This window comes from Anastrepha ludens, chromosome 6 (assembly GCF_028408465.1).
Source record: "Anastrepha ludens isolate Willacy chromosome 6, idAnaLude1.1, whole genome shotgun sequence".
Lineage (NCBI taxonomy): Eukaryota > Metazoa > Arthropoda > Insecta > Diptera > Tephritidae > Anastrepha > Anastrepha ludens.
The window spans coordinates 51982308-52002913 of NC_071502.1; the positions used below are offsets into that span (position 1 = coordinate 51982308).

The 20606-nt window shown below is 34.4% G+C and overlaps 1 protein-coding gene across 4 annotated transcripts in view; it reads left to right on the plus strand.

Annotated features, from left to right (window-relative positions):
• The window catches only part of LOC128868242 (electron transfer flavoprotein beta subunit lysine methyltransferase-like), a 120246-nt gene that overhangs the window by 8926 nt on the left and 90714 nt on the right, over window positions 1-20606 (plus strand). The window contains exon 2 of one of the 4 annotated variants that reach the window (XM_054110102.1): window positions 14511-14768. The exons of the other annotated variants lie outside the window; for them this stretch is intronic. The gene's annotated coding sequence lies outside the window, so the exon portion shown is untranslated. The remainder of the gene's footprint in view (window positions 1-14510; window positions 14769-20606) is intronic. 4 annotated transcript variants of the gene reach the window in all.

The following is a 20606-nucleotide window of genomic DNA, read 5'->3' on the forward strand; positions in this document are numbered from 1 at the left end:
GATGTTCCACGTCTCTCAACCATGTAGTACCACTGATTTTACGTTAGCGTCCGCGTCCTTTTGATATGCGATTGAAAATATCTGCCGCTGATCCGCCATTCTTTGTGATAATGCTGCCGAGATAGCAGAATTCATTTACCACTTCTAAGGGGGTACCCGCAATCTGAATAACTTGCGTTTCATTGGTGTTAATGCACATAAGTTCGTTTTTATCCCAGCTTGAGCTGCAAAAACGCTGACCGCAGGCAATATTGAAGATATATGCGAGTGTTTGTGCGCCAACAGGCATATATCATCCGCGTCGTCTAGGTCTTCTAGAGGTCCGTTCAGACCCAGGCTATTCCTGGAACTGTATAGCCCATTTTATTTTACTAATAGACGCTCAAAATTTGCATTGACTTTTAACACTTTTTGCAATGTTTTTCCTTCATACGGCGATCGAAAAACTGTGCGCTGTTTATGTAGCCAATACACTATCGAATTCAAAAGCGAAACGGTGAATTTGACACAGCCCGCACGTATTCTAATGAATGCATTTGTTTTGGGTTTTTTCTTAGATTTTTTAGGTACATAGTTATTGGTTGTTTATATTTTCACAATTACTCATTTTCATTATCATCATAAAAAGCGGGACTTTTTGATTTATTTTCATAACATTTTAATTCACATTTTTTATTCTTACAACCATTCAATAATATTTATTTACACATGCATACACACCCACAAATGTAGTAGTAACTCCTTACTGATAACAGGGAATTTAATGTAAACATAAACAAATCTCTGAAATTATAAAGAAGACTGATTTATTATTCAGAAAACGTAAAATCGTCAAAAAAAACAGCAAATACCAGGTCTGTTAGAAAAGTATCCGACCTTAACCGGATAAATAAAAGTTGGCATACCTGGAGCGTTGGAAACATAATCACCCTCAAAGTAGTCTCATTGAGACTCCATGCACTTCTCCCAGCGGTGCCGCCACTGTTGAAAGCATTCCGGAAAAGCCTCTTTCGGAATGGAGTTAAGCTCGGCTGTCGTTGCAGTCATAAATGTCCTCTCTTGCCTGAAATCGCGTTCCTTTCAATGGCCTTTTGACTTTGGGGAACAGCCAAAAGACGCAGAGGGCCATGTCAGGAGAGTAAGGAGCCTGCCGAACAAGAGGAGTCTGGGTTTTCGCCAAAAAATGCTGAATCATGTGCGAAGAATGTGCTGGAGCATTGTCGTGATGGAGTCGCCAATTTCCTAATGCCCACAAGTCCGGTCTTTTGCGTCGCACAGCATCATGTAGGCGACGTAGGGCATCCCTGTAATACTCTTTGGTGATTGTTTGACCCTTCGGCGCGTACTCGTGGTGCACTACTCCGCGGGAGTCGAAGAAAGCAGTATCTTTGACGTTGCTGCGCACTTGGCGAGCCTTCTTTGGTCTTGGTTACGTGGAATGCTTCCACTGTGACGACTGCATTTTGGTCCGTCCGAATCTTTCCAATGGTTACCACCTGGCTATCGCCCAGTTTCTGGCAAAATTTGATGCAATGAACGCTGCTCCAATCGTTCCGTCATTTTGCTTGTATTCAAAAACCGACGAGAGCACTAAATACCATGTTACGTTCACACTCCTTCACAGCAACTGACGCTAGCGACAGGCGGGAAAAAATTCACACATGTGCAGGAAGGTTACAGGTCTGCTTATGCAAGCGCGCGTAATTAAAATTTGTCAGGTGTTAGAAATAAAAAACAAAGTCGTATACTTTTCTAACACACCTCGTAAGTTGACAGGGTAAGGACCTTTAAATTATTTTTCCCCCTTAAAAATAAAACGTTTTTAATGAAACTTTGACTAATCAAAAATTATTTAATCCGCTTATGGTATACTTTTTTATTCTTTATATAATTATATTATATTACTTATATATATATTATACTATTTATATTATATACTTGATTTTTTTTAAACAATTAAATAATTTTTTTAATTTTTTTCTATTTAATTTTTTTTTTATTTTTATTTAAATTTTTATTTTTTTTATGTAAGTTTTTTTTTATTTACAATTTTCTATTTAAATTTTTTTTTATTTTTATTTAAATTTTTATTTTTTTTATGTAAGTTTTTTTTTATTTACTTGACGTTTCAATACAAAAACAAAAACGTGCACACTCGGAAACAAAAATTCAATTTCCACCCTCTTTTCTACGAATGGCTACTTCCTCTCTATATTTACGAGTACTTAAACAAAAAGATTTTTTATTTATTAATTTCTTTATTTAATTTTATAAATAGTATGCAAATAATTGTGCGAGGCTCATGAATTTCTCAATCGCCAAACACTTTAAAAGCACGTCACTGCGAATAGCGTATAATGAAAAAATTGCTTACGTGCAAAAATTTCACGAGGTGCTGGTGCTACCTACAAATTTTAGTGCAAACATTTTCTTACAAACTAATTTTATTCATAAGCATTATTAAAGTTGAATTAATACGTATAACCTAAACTAATTCCACACTACAGCGCTTGCATAGGGTTTTTAAATAGGGCTATAACAATTTTGTATTTAAATACACAAGCACTGTGCATTTTTTTCATGGTCTGTCAAATTCAAAAAGTCATGTGAGGTTCATATTTTTATCATTTTGATGTTCATATGAAATAAAATTTTGCGCCATCAAATAAAAACCGTCCCATCAGTCAAACACCGAAAATATTGCATCCCTGTAAAGCCACCCCTCAAGCGTGCCAGACCCCGTGACTTTCCGCGCTTCATTCTAATTTACATACATAGAATTTATCAGCTGAAAGTCATAACGCCTGGAATGCTTGATATGGAGATTTAATTTAAGTGATTCAATTCAAAATGAGCGAAATCAGTCGATTTCATGCCGTTCAAAGGAATTTCGAATCACTGTGTCCACTTTGTGGCGAATTTTGTTTAAAGATTTCACCCTAAATATACACCCTACTCCCTTAGAATTTCAATTTAACTCCTGAACTTGATCATAGCGCCGACTCTTCTACTAATACATGCTCACTTTACACCCTTTTCGATCTATATTTGCATACGTTTTATTGAAATAAATGCTTAGTATAACCCAGTACACTCGTAATACTAATGCACACGTTTTTCGTGCTTTTTTGTACATTTAAAATTTGCTAAGGCATCGGAAGATAACGGCTACTGTTTACAAATGAATACAGTTTTCACTCGTTAATTGTAATCTTATAAATAATCAAACGGCGATAGACGTATTAATAGTTACTGAAAATGTAGTGATAATTGATAAAAAATGTATTGTAAAAAATTAGTATTCAATTTGATCCTTCTTTCTTTTGACAATTGCTGTAAATTGATAGGATGAATATTAGTATTGACATTGTCTTCCTTCTTAAATTTCCATACTGCGCATTTCCTACATTCATTCATTTCTTAATGGCGCTGACCGATATGTGGGGGTCTCGTGAAGCGAAAAGTAGAGAAAATTAAAAAAAAAAATGTTAATTAAATTTCAAATAAAGGGAAGCTCTGGAACGTGTGAATCAGTTGAGTTTGCATGTTAGTATATTAGTTCTATTGATTAAGATTGAAAGTGCGTCAGAGATGATTATTTATACTTGACTTGATGTGAAAAAAAGCAAAGAAGTGATAATGGTTTAGTAAACTGTTTCTTACAAAAAATAAGATTACATGAAATTTGTAAGATTGCGTAAAATTAAAAGGTACTCGTAGTGTAAATATGGGGATGGTTCCATATGTAGAAGTCCACGCAAGTGGGGAAAGTTACTGATCGCCATTCACTTGGGAGTCGCCAGGACGATTCTTCTACATACATATGGTTCCAGCAGCTCACAACTTCCGGGATCAGCCCAAGTATCCTCTGGGTAGCTTTCGAATACCTATTCGAAAACGAGCCAACGTGAGAAGGCGAAGCATACCAGAATAGCTGGTTGTGCGTTGGGTTTGGGACCCGCCACGTAAAAATCCTCCCCAATGGAAACAGCAACAAAGCCTCGGATGAGAACTTCCTGTACTGATGACGACCTTTGCAAACGAACTAAGGATGACGATTTGAGGGTATGCACCTGGAATGGGGAAGGTGCCTCTGCCCGGCTGGTTGATGTCGTCGTGAGAGTAAAGGTTGACATCACTGCTATTCAAGAGATACGATGAACGGGGCAAGGCAGGAAACACTTAGGACCTTACGACGTCTACTACAGCTGTCATGTAAAGGAGCGCAAATTCGCTGTTGGATTTGTTGTGGGAGAGAGACTTCGTCGCCAAGTACTATCGTTCACTCCGGTGGATGAGCGTCTCTCGCAATAATCCGCATCAAAGCGGAATTCTTCAACATCTCGCTCATTTGCGCCCACGTCCCGACGGAAGTGAAAGGACGATGCGACCAAAGAATCCTTCTATGAGCACCTGGCATAGGAACGTTCCGCTGCCCCCTCTACGACATAAAAATCGTGCTTGATGATTTCAACGTCAGGGTGGGCAAGGAGGGAATTTTTGGTCCCACAGTCTAAAAATTCAGTCTGTGCAACGAAAGATCCGGTAACGGACAGAGGCTGATCGATTTCGCCGGGGGCCGAAACATGGTAGGCGCAGCACCAGATTCCAGCATAAGAAGATACACCGTGCTACCTGGCTGTCTCCTGATCGAAAAACGCGAAACCAAATCGATCCTGTTGTGATAAATGGAAGAAACGATTCAAGTGTTTGGACCTCTTACACGGACATCGACATCCTGACTGTTTTTAAAGGGAAATTGCACAACTTATTTCTCGGGAAAACGCGCAATAGATGGAGCTCCATTCCTTCATGTGCTATTTCGAAAACCCATTGGCCTCAGTACAATAGGCGCAAGACTCAGAAAGTCCTGGAGACTCCACGCCATTCAATTTCCGAACTCGTAGGTGTGTTTATTACCGGTCACTGGACGATCAGCATACGCGCGGAAAAGCTGGGTTTACCATTTAACCCCCATTGCAGAAGCTGTAGAGACCTTTCAAAGAAGAAGACTATTGAGCACAATTAAGGCCACTGGATGCTCCTGAGGCAGTGCGGCAACCTAAATCCCATCAAAATTCTCCATTACATCAACTCTCCTTGTTGGAGGTCGCAAAATGCTACTTGGGAAGTGTCAGAGTGGTACTTCAACCATTTCACCTACCTTCAGTGATTTGTTACTAGGAAAAGCAACTAATGCCCTCTCAAAACTCAATTCTGTGTTAGCCGCTTGTCAAACATAACTGAACTATGGTACAATGCAAAAATGAGTATTTTTATTCTTATGCGAAAAACTTGTATATCTGACATTTACGCGTAAGGAAGTGGTGACAAAAAATCAAAATTCGAATCGAAATTCGATTTCTTATGTTTCTTGATATACTTTAAAAAAAAAGTTTGTACACCTTTAAATAACATTTGCATTTAATTAATTACCTTTAATTTGATGTATTATGATACTTCATTTGATCGTTTGACGGACTCTCCAGATATCACACATTTTTTTATCTACCTTTTTACATTTAAAAATCCGTTATCCGTGGCGATATCTGGAGAACTGCAAGACCGAAAAAGAAATTATGTGAATTTTAGGACCAGGCAACTGATTTTACAAACGAGTTAGATGGTCTGGTTCTAGAATAAAAAAAAACTTTAGAATCATTTGGAAGCCAGTGTCGCCCTGATCGAATTTTCGGTTTTTATATTCAATTCTCGATGTTCTAACGAAGAAGTTTAATTCGATGTGGAAAGAAATTAATATAATATTTTCCATAGGTATTCAGTACAATATCGTACAATCAAATAAAGTGGAACGGATTTGGCATACAGAGTTATTACAAGAAAATTTTTTTCTAGTATATAAATTACCATTTTTGAGATGCTGCTCATACATTTTTGAAATTATCAATATTGATGGCTGTAAAGACACGATTTGGCTAAGAGTTTGAATAAACTTTTAAACGGCAACATTCACAATATTTCGGTGCTCAAAGTCCACTGAATTAAAAAAATATGTACATATCCGTAGACAAATTTTGACTTGGCTGTGATGCGGTTTGTTTGGAGGAAAAGTTCATCACTCAGTATTCGAAATTCGCATTCTCAAGCCGATCAATGTAACAATGACGACCTGAGGTTAGCTGGCAAAACAAACAAAAAAAAATATAGAAACAGCGAAATGAGTTGTAAGTGTGAACACTACCACGGGTTTAAAAAATAGAATTGGAAGCGATTGCTCTACGTTCTGTTAATTTTTTATAATCCTGGCTATTGCCGCGCATTTGGAGCTTTTCGATTAGTTAGATTTAAAAGCAATTAGAATTGGCTTCAGTCGCAAGCCACCAAAATTGAAATAATTTCTATTTTTTTGATTTCATAACTTTGACGAGGAATGACTTATTTGAAACACACTAACTGTGCGAATTTTTTTAAATGCTTGTATCACAAACTTCTAAAATTTTGGATGAGACATTCAAATTTTTCAACAATGGAGAAGTGGCAGTCGCCTTTTTACGTAATATATGAATAGTATTTCATATTTCATTTTATACTTAAACACTTTGTTTTGTAAACAACTTAAAAGTGCTAATTCAACCAAATGAAAAATCGAAATAAAATCATGCAAGCATAGGCACGATCACCTTTGAAACCCTTTCATGCAAGAGGGCAATGCATTTCCCGGAACTGGGCTTACTCGCCTACTCACTTACAAGCTTACAACCGATACGCTTAAATGTAAATTGCATGTGAGCTCGGCGTGTTGCGCCCCTGCAGGGAAATCCACTACTACTTACACTGAGCGAGATGGCTATAGGGGAAATTTTTTTTCTAATAAAATACCCAAAGATCAAAATCTTTTTACCTTTTGGCTTAAGGGAAAAAACAAACGTAAGAATAAAACATGTTAAAAAGTGTATTTCAGCTTGTTGTAAAAATTAAATAATTTTGAAGAGCGTAAAAGGAAATAGATGTATGGGACCAAACTAATTAAATCTTAATAAAACTATATAAAATAATATTTAATAACACGGCGGGCATACCTTTATTTATTGTAATTAATACTAGTCATCGTAGCATTGTATTTTCGTGTGTCTGAAGGCAACTAAGTTCGATTTTTGCCCATTCTTCTCGAATAGGTTTTTTTTAAGGTGCAATAGACTCTTAAATTAGTGTCCGCCTCTATAAACTTACTTGCTAACAACGCTCCAAAGTCTCTCCATTAGATTTAAATCTGGACTAACGGCGTGCCACTTCAGCACAGAAATATTTTTCGACGCGAAAAATTTCTTTGTATGCTTCACGCTGGAACATTGGAGCACTGTTACGGATATGTCCAAGACTCTACATGAAATACTTCGGCGAAATTCCATAAAACATTATCTAAGGCCTCTGCGTTCATCTTATGCGAAATAAAACAAATTGGGGGTCTTGCCACGGCAGCTAAAAGCACCCCAGGTCATAAAAAAGCCATCGTGCCAATACAACCATCAAACCTATGAAAATAATATTTTTTTTCATCGCTAAAAATGATAGATTGCCATTCATTTGAGTATAGCTGCTTTGTGGCGTGGTGTAAGCTTTTGGCTACATCGAAGCTCCATTTTGATATTTTAAATTCGAATCTCTACTCAACATTTGCTGTATTCTTCTCTTCGTAACATTGAGAAAAAATGCACACCTAATTTGATTGGGGCTTATGTTTTTAGCTCTTATCTTATTACACTTTGTCGGCTCATACACTTGTCGTCAGTCATAGGCTTTGGACCAGTCCTTTATTTTTCCCATATCCATTAGGATTTTACAAAAAGTTGTGAATTGTATATTTATTTCGATTTACTTCCAAACTGAAACTCACGAAGCTAGAATACTAGCAAGCTCCTCGTTAAATAGTTGCGTTACTCTTGGCATAGTGTCCTAAAAAGTTTTTTCCCCGCATTAAAATTATTTATTTGCTAATGGAAACTACACAACTTAGGGAATCTTTTTAATATTAAAATGTGTATAAAAATATGACGCAATTACCACAACAAAAACTATATTATAACTATTTATTTCCTTCAAGAATCTCAAAATTTCAAGCAACGCTCAAACGTAACAGGCCTTGAAGCAAAAGATATACTAATTTGAAACCTCCGATAGTTTGTGCACACATTATTAGGCAACTCAAGAAAATATTATGCAGCTATTTTAGAAGAAAAATTATGAAGTTGGAGTGCCGGACCCTGTACGAAATAGTTGTATGGGACTAGTCAACGTCATAATTTTTCGAAGTGAAGCCGGACCTTGTAATACAGATATGTTTCGTTTTCCTTCTTTTCCCCATATAAACAGTCAATTGCCTCCTATTGCATCTCTTTATCAACGATTCAAAAATAGTGCTAAATTCTGCTGATGAAGATGTAGAATGCTTTGCAACCATTTTTCGATAGTTCCGAAGCCTTCTTAAATTCAACGAATTACATCCATGAGAATTATAACTAACTCCTCTTGTCGCTGCTCACGCCATATGAAATAAAGGACAGATTTGACGTTCATTCATTGCCCTAAAGGAAAGACCAAAAATGTTCAGAATTTTTTATTTTTTTGTTTTTGTGTTTTGTTTGAAGTACATGCTCGAATTTTTACATATGTAAAGAAAGCCTAACACTGCCAATAAAAAATTGCCAAAAATCAACAGTATTTTGTCATCACTTGGAACTTCAACTTCGTTATGCTACTATTCAATGAGCTATAAAACTGCATACCCAAAATAATTCTCGTTAAAAATTTAAAAATAAATAAAAAATTAGTGGTGTGTTTATAAATTTTCAACGTGGTATACGAAGTCTGTTCCAAAACTAGGGTGAATTTTCTAATTTCGCGGGCTGCGTACATTTGACTTTCGATTATTATTACTTTTTTTATGTTGGTACACTCGTCTCGAAGATATGTTCACGCTTTTAGCAATATAGCATGTTTAGTTTGTTAGTGAGAGGCATAAATAAGGCAAGTATTTTAAGTGTTCGGCAATTTTCTCTCTGTTGGTTGTATGGCCAAGGGGAAAGGTCGGCCAATTTTGATGTACCTGTTGATGTTGTTACATAAATGTAGGGATATGAAGTTTTAGCAACCTCCGAACGGGATATGGTTTTTATGAGCAGCATTTTTCATGACAGTAAACCCTCGGAGGTCATTAAGCGGCCCCAAGCTAATGATGCCACACTAAGCCATTCAAAACCAACAGTTCCTGAAGAAGATTTCTAATTGAAGCCGAAATATCAACAGGTAAATAAAAGCAATAATTTTACATACTTGTTCTTTTATTGTAAGGCCGTTAACCCAACCTTGAGTTCACAAAAGAGAAATACGAGAACTAATAACATTTTATTAAAAATTCGATTGTGGCACAATAGCTTACTTTCTTTGTACAATATATGAAAATTATCCTCCAGTTCGACGTGAACCAATAAGTTGCTGCATCAGAAAACATAGTCGTCGCACGCTCGTCATTTTGGAAAAGTATGATCCTTTACGTTTCTGCTTGGACACTGTTAAATTCTGCGTACGTGTGTGTGTGACTACTCGCAATATGAATAGTAAGCAAAATAGCTTACAGTTGGTAGAGTTGTAATTGTTCTGAGCGAGAAATTGCTTTCCCTAGCTCAAGTTTTCTCTGTGGGGAAGTTTCTCCCCTCACTGCTTAATCCACTTAACTTCCTTCAAGTTCTGATAAACTACATACATATTTGCATACAAGCATTCATATATTATTAATGACTTTTAGCACGTAGACCGTTTCTTGACATAACACTAGCATAAGTCAATCCCGTGAGCCGCAGTATATAGTTCATTCAACTTTTTAATCAAAATATTTTGAAATAAATTGGCGCGCAAATTAGTTCCTATACTGATGTTCATATTTACTACGCTACTACATACATATATATGTATGTATATATTTGCATAAACAGTCATATTTACGAATATTGCTTGTATTATTTTCTACAAAATAACTGGACTCGCATTTCACATACTTTCCCACATAAGCAGGAAGCGAATATTCGATGTCAACAAAAATTCGTTCACTTAGGTCAGTGATTGGCGGGAAAGCCATAAAATGTCGACTTGCAGTTATTAACAACTCATTTTACTACGAATGTTGTTTATAAATATGCAGATGTGCAGACGTGAGAATTTTAGCAGGTACTACCTCATTTTTTTCGAAAAGTCTGAGGCGACCAATGAACTGTTTTGGTGTGTTTTGTTTTTTGTTTGTGCAATATCGTTATTCTAAGGATGTTTTTTTCTTTAAATGCAATCATATATGGTATTTAGTAAGTTCAATTGGGTTCATTCTTATGGATTGAAGCTGTTTACAATTTAGAAAAGCGGGCGTTGAACTGGGTAAGCAAAACTGTTCAGAAAACCGTTTATTGCTGTATGAACACTGATTTATTTTACATATTATCAACAGGAGGATATTTTTTTATTTTTGCTTTTGAGCCTTCTCTTATGTTTAGTACACCAAAATACGTACTGATTGCAGTTTGAATAGGAAGAAGTGAATGACTTAAGTGCTTCGTCTTGCGAATGTATGTACCTATGCCCGTGTTCGCAATAAAAGCAGCGCGACATATTGCAAGTTTTGATTATTCATCTGTTTTTTATGTATTTCATTTATTTTTATTATTATTATTATTAAAAATTTAACAACTTTTTTTATTCTTTTTTTTTTGTAAATTTTTTTTTTATAAAAATATAATTTCTATTACCACGAAAACCATGTAACTTAAAGCTGCAAACTTTGCATACAAGTTTAAAAAAGTCAACATATTTTCATAAAAATTTCAAACATTTTAATCAAAATTTCCAGTTTTTTAGCCCTCGAAAAGTGCAAGCTTGAGGTCGGACCAAAATTGGGTTTTTTTTTGAAAATTTTATTTTGCGGCCGTCTTGTGCATTTTCTTCATATAAAAAATTTCAAGCATGCCTTATAGGAAGAAAACACCGTAAAAAAAAAACTATCAAAAATCAACGCATATTTTCAGTCACCGTAAATTGGCGGAATATTATACAGGGTGGCTGATGAAAGCCGCTACCAAAAAAAAATTGAATAACTTTTTTTCTTTTGAAGTTATCTGTTCCATTTTAGTTTTAATTTGCAGATTGATCTTTAAAATTTATTAAAATGGATAACTGGGACACGCAAACAAGAATTTGGATAGTCCGCCGCTATCACGCACTGGAGTCCGTAGTTTTGGTACAGAGAGAGTACAGGCGGATGTTTGGCGGCGATCCCCCGAGCAGATGGACCATAATGAGACTGGTGAATAATTTTACTGAGCAAGGAACAGTCGCAAGAAGGCCTTATCATCGAAACCCACCAGTCCGGACGGAGGAAACGATCGCTGCTGTAGCTGCAGCTATACAAAGCAATCCAAGGGTTTCAACAAGAAGCTTATCTGCTCAACTTGGTTATTTTTAAAACTAGTTAAGCTACATTTAATAAAATTTAGTGAAAAAAATAAATGAATTCCATACACTAAAAAAAAAGTTATTTGAGTTTCTTAATGTAGCAAAATTCATCAGCCACCCTGTATTATACCAAAATTGAAGGGTTCTGCACACACCATTTTTGCTTCATATCTTTGTCGATATAACAGCTCTGCTTTATCCTCGTTTAGCTAATGTTGTTGTTGTTGTAGCAGTATACTTATCCCTGTCAGCGTCATGTAGATCATCAGCCATCTTCGTGCTACAGATGAGCTACATCTAACGATAGGCCCAGGAAACTTGCTGTTTCGACAGGTTCGGTCTAGAGAGAAAGGGGTGTTAGATGAGTGGGTTTAATTGGGCATGTGGATAGGTGGTTAGTGTCGCGCGGAGTGCCTTCACATGCTGGGCATATGTTTAGTATGTGTCAATCCTGAATAAGTAGGAGTTTAACCTGCTACAGTATCCCGAACGTAGCTAATCGTTTAGCTATTCGATGTGAATAACGCTGTCATTTGTTCTAATTCTCAAGCCCAACCTCGTGTCGCTATGAAAACACGAAGATAACGGTACTGCGATTTAAACAAATTCTGGCAAATATGGAAGTAATTTTTTTCATTGTTTACACCCGCTATTACAAAAAAACCGAGGTTTTCTCAAATAGAAACAATCAGTGTAAATTTTGAATTTTGAAAAACTGGCATCGGATTGGTAATCAGCGACCTAAAAACCTTTGATTAGTAATTTTTTTGAGCTTAGCTCCGAAAATTTGCAATTCAAACGTTGTTATAGAACCTCAAAAGGTTAACTTCGTTTTCTTTCTTTCAAAGCTCTTTATTTTTTTAACTTACTTATGTGGTTATTAAACTGTAAATATTATTTTACATTATAAATTATTATTAATCATAAAATTACTATAATTATAATTATAGTCAAGCAGGTTATTGAAAAAGGGAGAGTTAAAAATACTCAAAAATACGTTTTAATGGGTTCTACTTCCCATTTTTCTCAAAACCGTGTTCAGCGCACAAAAAAACATCGTAAACCAGTCTCATATAAGCAAAAAATAAAAATAAAAAGTGAATTTTGTGTAATAGTCCCAGGGCGCTAAAACAGGTGGTGAAATAATAATTTGCCTCTTTTAGTAATTCACTCACAACTCTTATGAGAAGAGGTCGATTTTTTGTGATCGTCGTCTGTCAGATTGTGTAGCACAAATCGCGAATTGAGCTTATAAGGACCTACAGACTCAGTTAGAATGCGACACTTGGTTATCTGAGAAATTCCCAATTCCATTTCAAAGAATTGCGCATATGATTTCTTATTATTTATCGATGTTTTTTGTGTTGTGATTATCCACTCTGTGATAATCCACTAGCGCAATTCACTAACTTCAAACTATTCGACACGATTGCGCTATTCACACACTTATGTTAACTAACACTAAACAGCTGTCTTCTTATATTTGTTCAAACTGATAAAAAGTGGCATATCCACCAAATTAAATATCAAAACGAGCGACAAACAGCTATCGTATGCGGTTAAGGTCAACTTTGAGTATTTTAATTGATTATATTTACGCAAAATAAGTAAAATAAAATAACTATTTGTTTCAAATTAATGTCTATTTAATACTTTTCGTACACATATCGCTTTAGAATGACATCGACTCAACTCAATCGAAAATTTCTTTTGCAACTTGACCCGCCACTTGAGTCATAGCAAACTTCACCTTGGTTCAAAGCATGGAGAGGTGGTTGCGTCTGAGAGATAGACCTTTTAGCATAATGCACACCCTTGCTGTTTTCTCTTCATTTTGGTTTGTAACTTTCAAAACTTCATTTATAAGTTTAGTTTTGGTGCATAGCTCACTTTTTTATTATATTATTATTACCTAGTCTTCTTATTTGCTCCCAATTAACATTGCGCAGGCTCACATCTCTACTATTTTTTTATAATTTCTCTTGGTGTTGTTTTTTTGTTTTGGTTTTTAATGCTATCCATCAGTTTATGTAATATATAACATAAATAGGTTATAAAAATGCATAATATAATTTAAATAAATATAATTATACCGAAAAAATACCAAAACTTTAATTTCCTGAATGTACGAGGGAGTTCAATAAGTACCCGTGTTAAGAATGAAGACACCTTTTTTTTCAACATACCTGTAGTCCCCTTTTAGAAAGATACACTCCTTTAAAAAATAGGGTTTGTCGAACTCTCCAAAATACGCCTTTGTCTCGGCGATGACTTTCTCGTTTGAACTAATTTTTTCCCCGCGAGCCATTTCTTCATGTTAGGGAACAAGAAAAAGTCGCAGGGAGCCATATCGGATGAATTCAGGGGGCACTGTAGTAATTCATAACGCAATTCTTGCAGTTCGGCGGCGACATCCCAGGATGAACGTTCTGGTGCGTTATCGTGGTGAAACAGCACCTTCTTTTTCGCCAAATACGGTCGAGTCTCCTTCAATTTTTTGTGAAAGCGGTTCAATAACTCACTGTATTTTTGTCTAGGGGTCGTTCTTCCTCTTTCTAAAAAATCCATGAAGATGACGTCGTTCGCATCGCAAAAAATCGCCGACATGACCTTTCTGGCCGGTGAGACAGCCTTCGCTTTCTTTGGAGCAGATTCACCAGGAGAAATCCGATGAAATTCGTTTAACCAATATCTAACATATGTAGATGACGAAGCGTCCCCATAGACAGCATCCAACTTCGATTTTATCTCCTCGCATTTTTTCCCATCCACCGAACGATACTGCTCTTTTTCCATCTTAGCGAAAATCTCGAAACACGTCTTACTCGAATAGCTGCCAAATCCAATCTAACCTATCGATCAGTCCAAAAATTGCTTTGTCGTCGTTTGATAGATGGCAAAACACGACGCTAATACCAACTTCCCTCAGGAACGCCCTCTGTCATCAAGCACGGGTACTTATTGAACCGTCCTAGTGGATCTTCTAAGCCTGTAAATAAGTAAATAAATAAAAATAAAAATATGCTTGAAGATTATAAGATTTACTTATTTTTCAGTCGAAATCTCTGTTAGTTATCCGTAATCCTGCAAGCAAATGGAAAGAATTATCCACATCCCGGAGCAAACATCGACCCACTGTATGAGAGCTCACTAGCCCCGTTCCACGCGATAAGTCACAAGCCAAATACAAAGATATAGTCGCGCTTTGCCATTCATAAATTGAGTATATAATAAACAATCAAACCACCAAAAAACCAAAATGTTGAGAAAAACTGCTTCAAAATTTTCAATTTACCCTGCATTCCTAAGTAAAGGTAAATATGTAAATATATTCTTCATGATTTATTATATATCGCCATGCAATTCTAGCTTAGCTTAAAATAAGATATGGTGGTCATTTACACAAACTAATCCAACAATGTTGTTTTTTTTTCTGTTTTGTATTGTTGCACTATTGAAGTATAAGATGTATTCCATGCGTTTCGGCAGCAGTTCTACGGGTCGTATGAGTGATATTCCATTTATTTGTGTCTTCTGTAACTTTACACGAGAGAAACAACACGCCCGCTTCATTATGCAGCTAGCAAAGTTAGAATAGAAAGAGAAGATATTATTATTCACAATTTTGATGTATAATTCCCATACAATTTTGAAACAGCTGAGTGCTAAGCAAAAACTGCATTCTGTCAGTTAAAAGTTCAAACCTATTCCAGTGGTGTGACCTTGCTGCGAATGTCGAAACGTTTAACTAATCGGTTAAAAAAATAATTCATTGCGTCTCAGCAAGTGCTCGTGCAATCACACTGTCAAATTAATTTCTTCACATCTCAACTCATCTGCGCATATGGCAGCGATGTGTGAACTAACGCCACATTCCTAAAAATTACTGATAAAATTCACTTACTGCTTCAGATCTTCACATCATTGCATGCGCTTCACTAATATGCATGAGAATGTATGAGCTCGGGAGAGTTGATAATTTGAGGGGATTCAACTCTTCTCTTTTTAATAGTCATTTTTATTAAATATTACGAATGTGTATGTGTATGTAAATAGAATTAAACTGCAACTGTTTAAGCAAAGAATTGTTTAGCAGTTGAACGACCCACAAAAAAAAATACACACATGACTGTGTAGCGACATGCGGGCAAATAATGAGCGACTTCAAGCGAATTGAGTTTAAATGAAATGAACCCAGTTGAACTGGCGAAATATAAACTAAGAACGAGTTATGGAAAAAAATTATAACCAACATATGCTGAAATTTATAAATTACAATTAACATAAATGCAAAATGTAAAGCAGCATTTTTCGTTTCTTTTGCGAATAGACTTCAAGTTGGTTGGGTGGTATTTATGTTTTTGTGTTGTGTTTGGCTGCGGCATCGAATTGCAGTCTATCAGGTGAATTACCTGCAATGCGATGCTCCCACATTCGATTCACTTGTGCATGCAATGCCCTTTTAGCGGTCACAATTGTTTGTAGCATTTTGACATTTGTTCAAGCACTGATTTTCCTGCCAAAGTGCGAAATTACCAACGCTAGGACTTTGACCGCGCCGCATTTCCGGCTCGGTTTCGTGTATAGTTTTTACATTTATAGCATATCAAATTTTTGCTCTTCCTACGTCGCCTACTTTCTATTGTTTTTTTTTACGGGCACACGCATACACCTTTGTTCAAAATAATAGGTGCGCGACGAATTACCATATTTAACTAATTTTATATATATATTTTTTTTTTTATTATATAATTTTTTTATGCTTTTATAAAAGTATAGTGCATTCTACAACCAAAAATGAACAAAGGTCCCAACTTGTTAAACATTTCGCAAAAATTTTAGAAATTAAAAAAGTGTAACAATTTTCAACTTTTTAATCTTTTTATGCAGTTTTATAGCCCAGCGTTAGTTTGAGGTCTCTCAAAAATCGCGTTGATTTTCTATATATTTTTTTTTTTTTTTTGTATAGGATTTTTCACATTCGGAAGTATTTTATATGGAATATATATTTGCGTATATGGAAGAAATGTTCAACGGCTCAGCGAAAAAAAATCTAAAAAAGTCTAAAATCAACGAGTATTCGGAGCCTCTTGAAACTTCTACTACGAGTATTGAATGGGCTATAAAACTGCGTGCGCTGAATTTTTTTTTTTAATTCAGAATAAGAAGTTGCTAATTTGTACTTTTTTTTGGTGAAATTTTTAAATCTTTATGTATTCTGTACAAAGCTAGCTGCTTTGAGTTACAGAGGGCTGCGCTATACTGTTATAAAAACCACAAAAAAATAGTTAAAACTTGTTAATTCATCGCGCTCCTATTATTTTAAACACAGTTGTATGTGTTTAGACATCACGATGTATCAATGTATCGCGCGTTGGTATGCAGCACAGATAGTAAAATTGTGCTTGTAAGTTCTTCTTCTTCTTTTTCTTCTTGCTTTCACATGCATATTCACTTTTGAAAATTGTCTTTTGCCTTAGAGCGAAAAAAGGCCGACGATCTCGTTGCGGTTGTTTATCAATTGTGTAAACTCAAGGCTACGATATCCCAAACTGCCGGCAACTTGAGGTGCGATTTCATGCAATTCAACAATATCAGCAAACAAGAAATAAGCGAAGTTAGAAAAAAATGTAATTTTAAATGCGCAGAGGTGAGTGAGTGATAATATGCAAATTGTGTTTACATATTTGAAATGTGGGAAGGAAGGCGTGTTTTTGAAAATATGCAGGTTTCACACAAATCAGCGATAACCTCTTCCAAATAAAATACACAGAAATTCGGCAATAACTTCTGGTAATGAACTCTTCGCGATAGCATTTGTTGTTGTGGTATGTGCGCGTGGCTTGTTGATCGATCTAGATAATGTGTTATTTTATATGGCTGTGTGAATAAATTTTAAACATTGTAAGAGTGTGAAATGGTTATGTTTTGGTCTAAAAAATTATTTTGTGAATTTAGAAATTTACCTCAAGTCATTGCAGCTAAATTTACATATTTTGCTAAACAATATTGTTTTTTATATTTTTCATTGAATTACGATGATCATAAGATCGACATGATCACCTGTCATAATTAATAGTTTCACTATGCAATCAGCCTCTATGAAATATGACACATCTCGAATTGCTATTTTCGTTCAGCTTTCTTTTAAAAGCGGTTGACTTGTGTGGCTCTGTTTGTCCCCTATAGAGAGGTATAAATTGGTTTCTAAAATACATCTCCTAAATTAATTTTCTATAAATTTAAAGCAGACTGCATTGAATTTCGAAAAGAGTTACCAACTTAACTTCGAAAATGTTGAAGCGGGTGTAACTGAATAGGGATGGAAAGGGAGAAGAAAAGAATAACTGATTTCTATTTTTTCTTTATATTTATTTATTGAACAGAGTAATAATTATAAATAATTATTCCACTTATAAAGTAAAGGCTATTCTATAAAACATCCAATCGCCAAAAGTATCGAGTGACCAGAGGTTATCTGAAACAAACATCTCGTAGATTTTCTTAATATTTTCTACCTCTGTTCGTAGAAGTCAGCCCATAGCAATTTTAGTTTAATTTAGTTTGAGTTTATCTTTTAATTTTTTTTATTTATTTCTCTTTTATTTAATTTTGTTGCTTATTAATTTTGTGAATTATTAGGTGTGCAACTAAGTTCCCGCTGTTTGTCAATAGATGCCGCTAGCAGTGTGTGCTAGTCGATTCTAACATAACTTAAACGTCATAAACCAAGCTCTGATTTTGTGCCGAATAATCGTCATTTGTGAGAAGTGTTGATGTTCCTCTTTCACTCGATAAAACACGGCTGCTGAAGCGCTTCGAGAGCTACAAAAAGTTTATGGAGCTTCTGCTTTAAGTGAAACAACGTGCCGAGATTGGTTCCGTTGCTTCAAAGATGGTGATTATAATGTTGACAACCGACCGCGTGAAGGAATGCCAAAAGCCTGCGAAGACGCTGAATTGGAGACTTTGCTCAATGAGGATTCGTGTCAAATGCATGAAGAGTTTGCTTCAGTATTAGGAGTTATTCGCCAATCCATTTCCAAGCGATTGCATGCTTTGGGAGTGATTCAGAAACAGGGGATTTGGATTCCTTATGAGTTAAAATCAAGGGATGTTGAACGTCGTTTTTTCGCATGTGAATAACTGCTCCAGCGGCAAAAAAGGAAGGGTTTTCTTCATCGCATCGTGACGGGTAATGAAAAATGTATTCATTACAGCAATCCAAAGAAAAGAAAGTCATGGGGACTGCCCGGTCATGCTTCTACGTCGTCGCCTCGGCCGAATATTCACGCTGCGAAGTTGGTGTTATTTATTATGAACTGTTAAGACCAAGCGAAACCATCAATGGGGATCGGTATCGACTTCAATCGATCGCGCGAAGCGGCCGCAATACGCTAAGAGGCATGTAAAATTGATTATCCAGCGTGACAGCGCTCGGCCTCACGTTGCCAAACCCGTTAAAACCTACCTGGAAACACTGAAATGGGAAATCCTACCCCACCCGCCATATTGTCCAGATTATGCGTCGTCCGATTATCACCTGTTCCGATCGATGGCACATGGCCTAGCTGAGCAGCAGTTCCATTCATATGAAGACATCAAAAAATGGCTTGATCCGTGGATAGCCTCAAAAGATGAACAGTTTTACCGCGACGGTATACGAGATCTACCAGAAAAATGGAAAAAAGTAGTAGCCAGCGCTGGGCAATACTTTCAATGATTCACTTGTAACGATTTTTTCAGAATAAAGTTGTATTCTCATCAAAAAAACTGCGAGAACTTGGTCGCACACCTATACATTTAATTTTACTTAATTTATATTTATGGACCAGTTTATTTTATTTTATCTTATTTTTTAAATTTATTATTTAAATATTTTTTTTAGATATTATTTAACTTTTTAAAATTTAAAAATTTAATTTATTTTCCTTTATGTTATTTTATTATTTTATCTTATTTTAATGTTTTTATTTAATTTTATTTTAAAGCGTTTCAATATTATTCATTCTATTCTATTTCATTTAATTTTCTTTTCTGTTTACTTTATTTAAACAAATTTATTTTTATATGAATTAATTTTTTTTTATTTGACTTTTAAATTTTTGGGATTTTTTATTTTATCTCATTTTACTTTATTTTATTTACAAATTTGTTTTTATATGGATTAAATAATCTTCTTTTTTTGGACTTTTTAAATTTTTTGGATTTTTTTTATTTTATCTCTTTTTACTTTATTTTGATTAGTTTTATTTTAATTAATTTCATTTTATTTTATACTTCATTTCTTTTAATATACTTTAATTTAGTTTATTTTATTTCATTTCAATTAATTTCATTTTATTTTATTTTGATTTATTTATATTTGTTTTCTTCTCTCTGTACTTTGTTTTATTTCATTTTTAAATTAATTTAATTTTAGTTATTTTATTGAACCAAAATTACCAAAATTTAATCTCATTTTTTCTCTCTATATTTTATTTTTTATGGTAACTTAGTTTTTTTATATCATTTATCTTTTAAAATTTTTTGAACTTTTTATTTTATCTCTTTTTTTTATTTTACTTGATTTAATTTAATTTAATTTTAATTTGTTAATTTGCTTTTGTTTTATTTAATTTTTTATTTAACTTTTTAAATTTTTAATTTTTTTTGTTAACTTTTTTTATTTTTTCATTTTATTTTATTATGTTTTGTTCTATTTCATTTCAATTTATTTGATTTTTCTCTCTTTTTTATATTTATAGTTTTCCAATTTTTTATATTAATTTAATGTTTGTTATTTTATTTAACTTTTTAAATTTTTTTTATTTTTATTTCATCTCCTTTTATTTACTTGAATTAATTGAATGTAATTTGTTTTTTGTTAATCTTATTTATTTTACTTGATTTAAGCTAATTTAATTTAAGTTTTTTATCTTAATTTGTAAATTTGTTTCTGTTTTATTTAATTTTTATTACTTACTTAACTAATTAAATTTTTTGAACTCTTTTATTTTCATTTAATTTTATGTTATTTTACTTTATTTTTATTGATTTTAAATCTTTTTATTTACTTTTTTTTATATTAATTTAACTGAAGTTATTTTATTTAACCAAAATTGAAAAAAAAATTATTTCATCGCATTTTTTCTCTGTTTATTTTATAATAT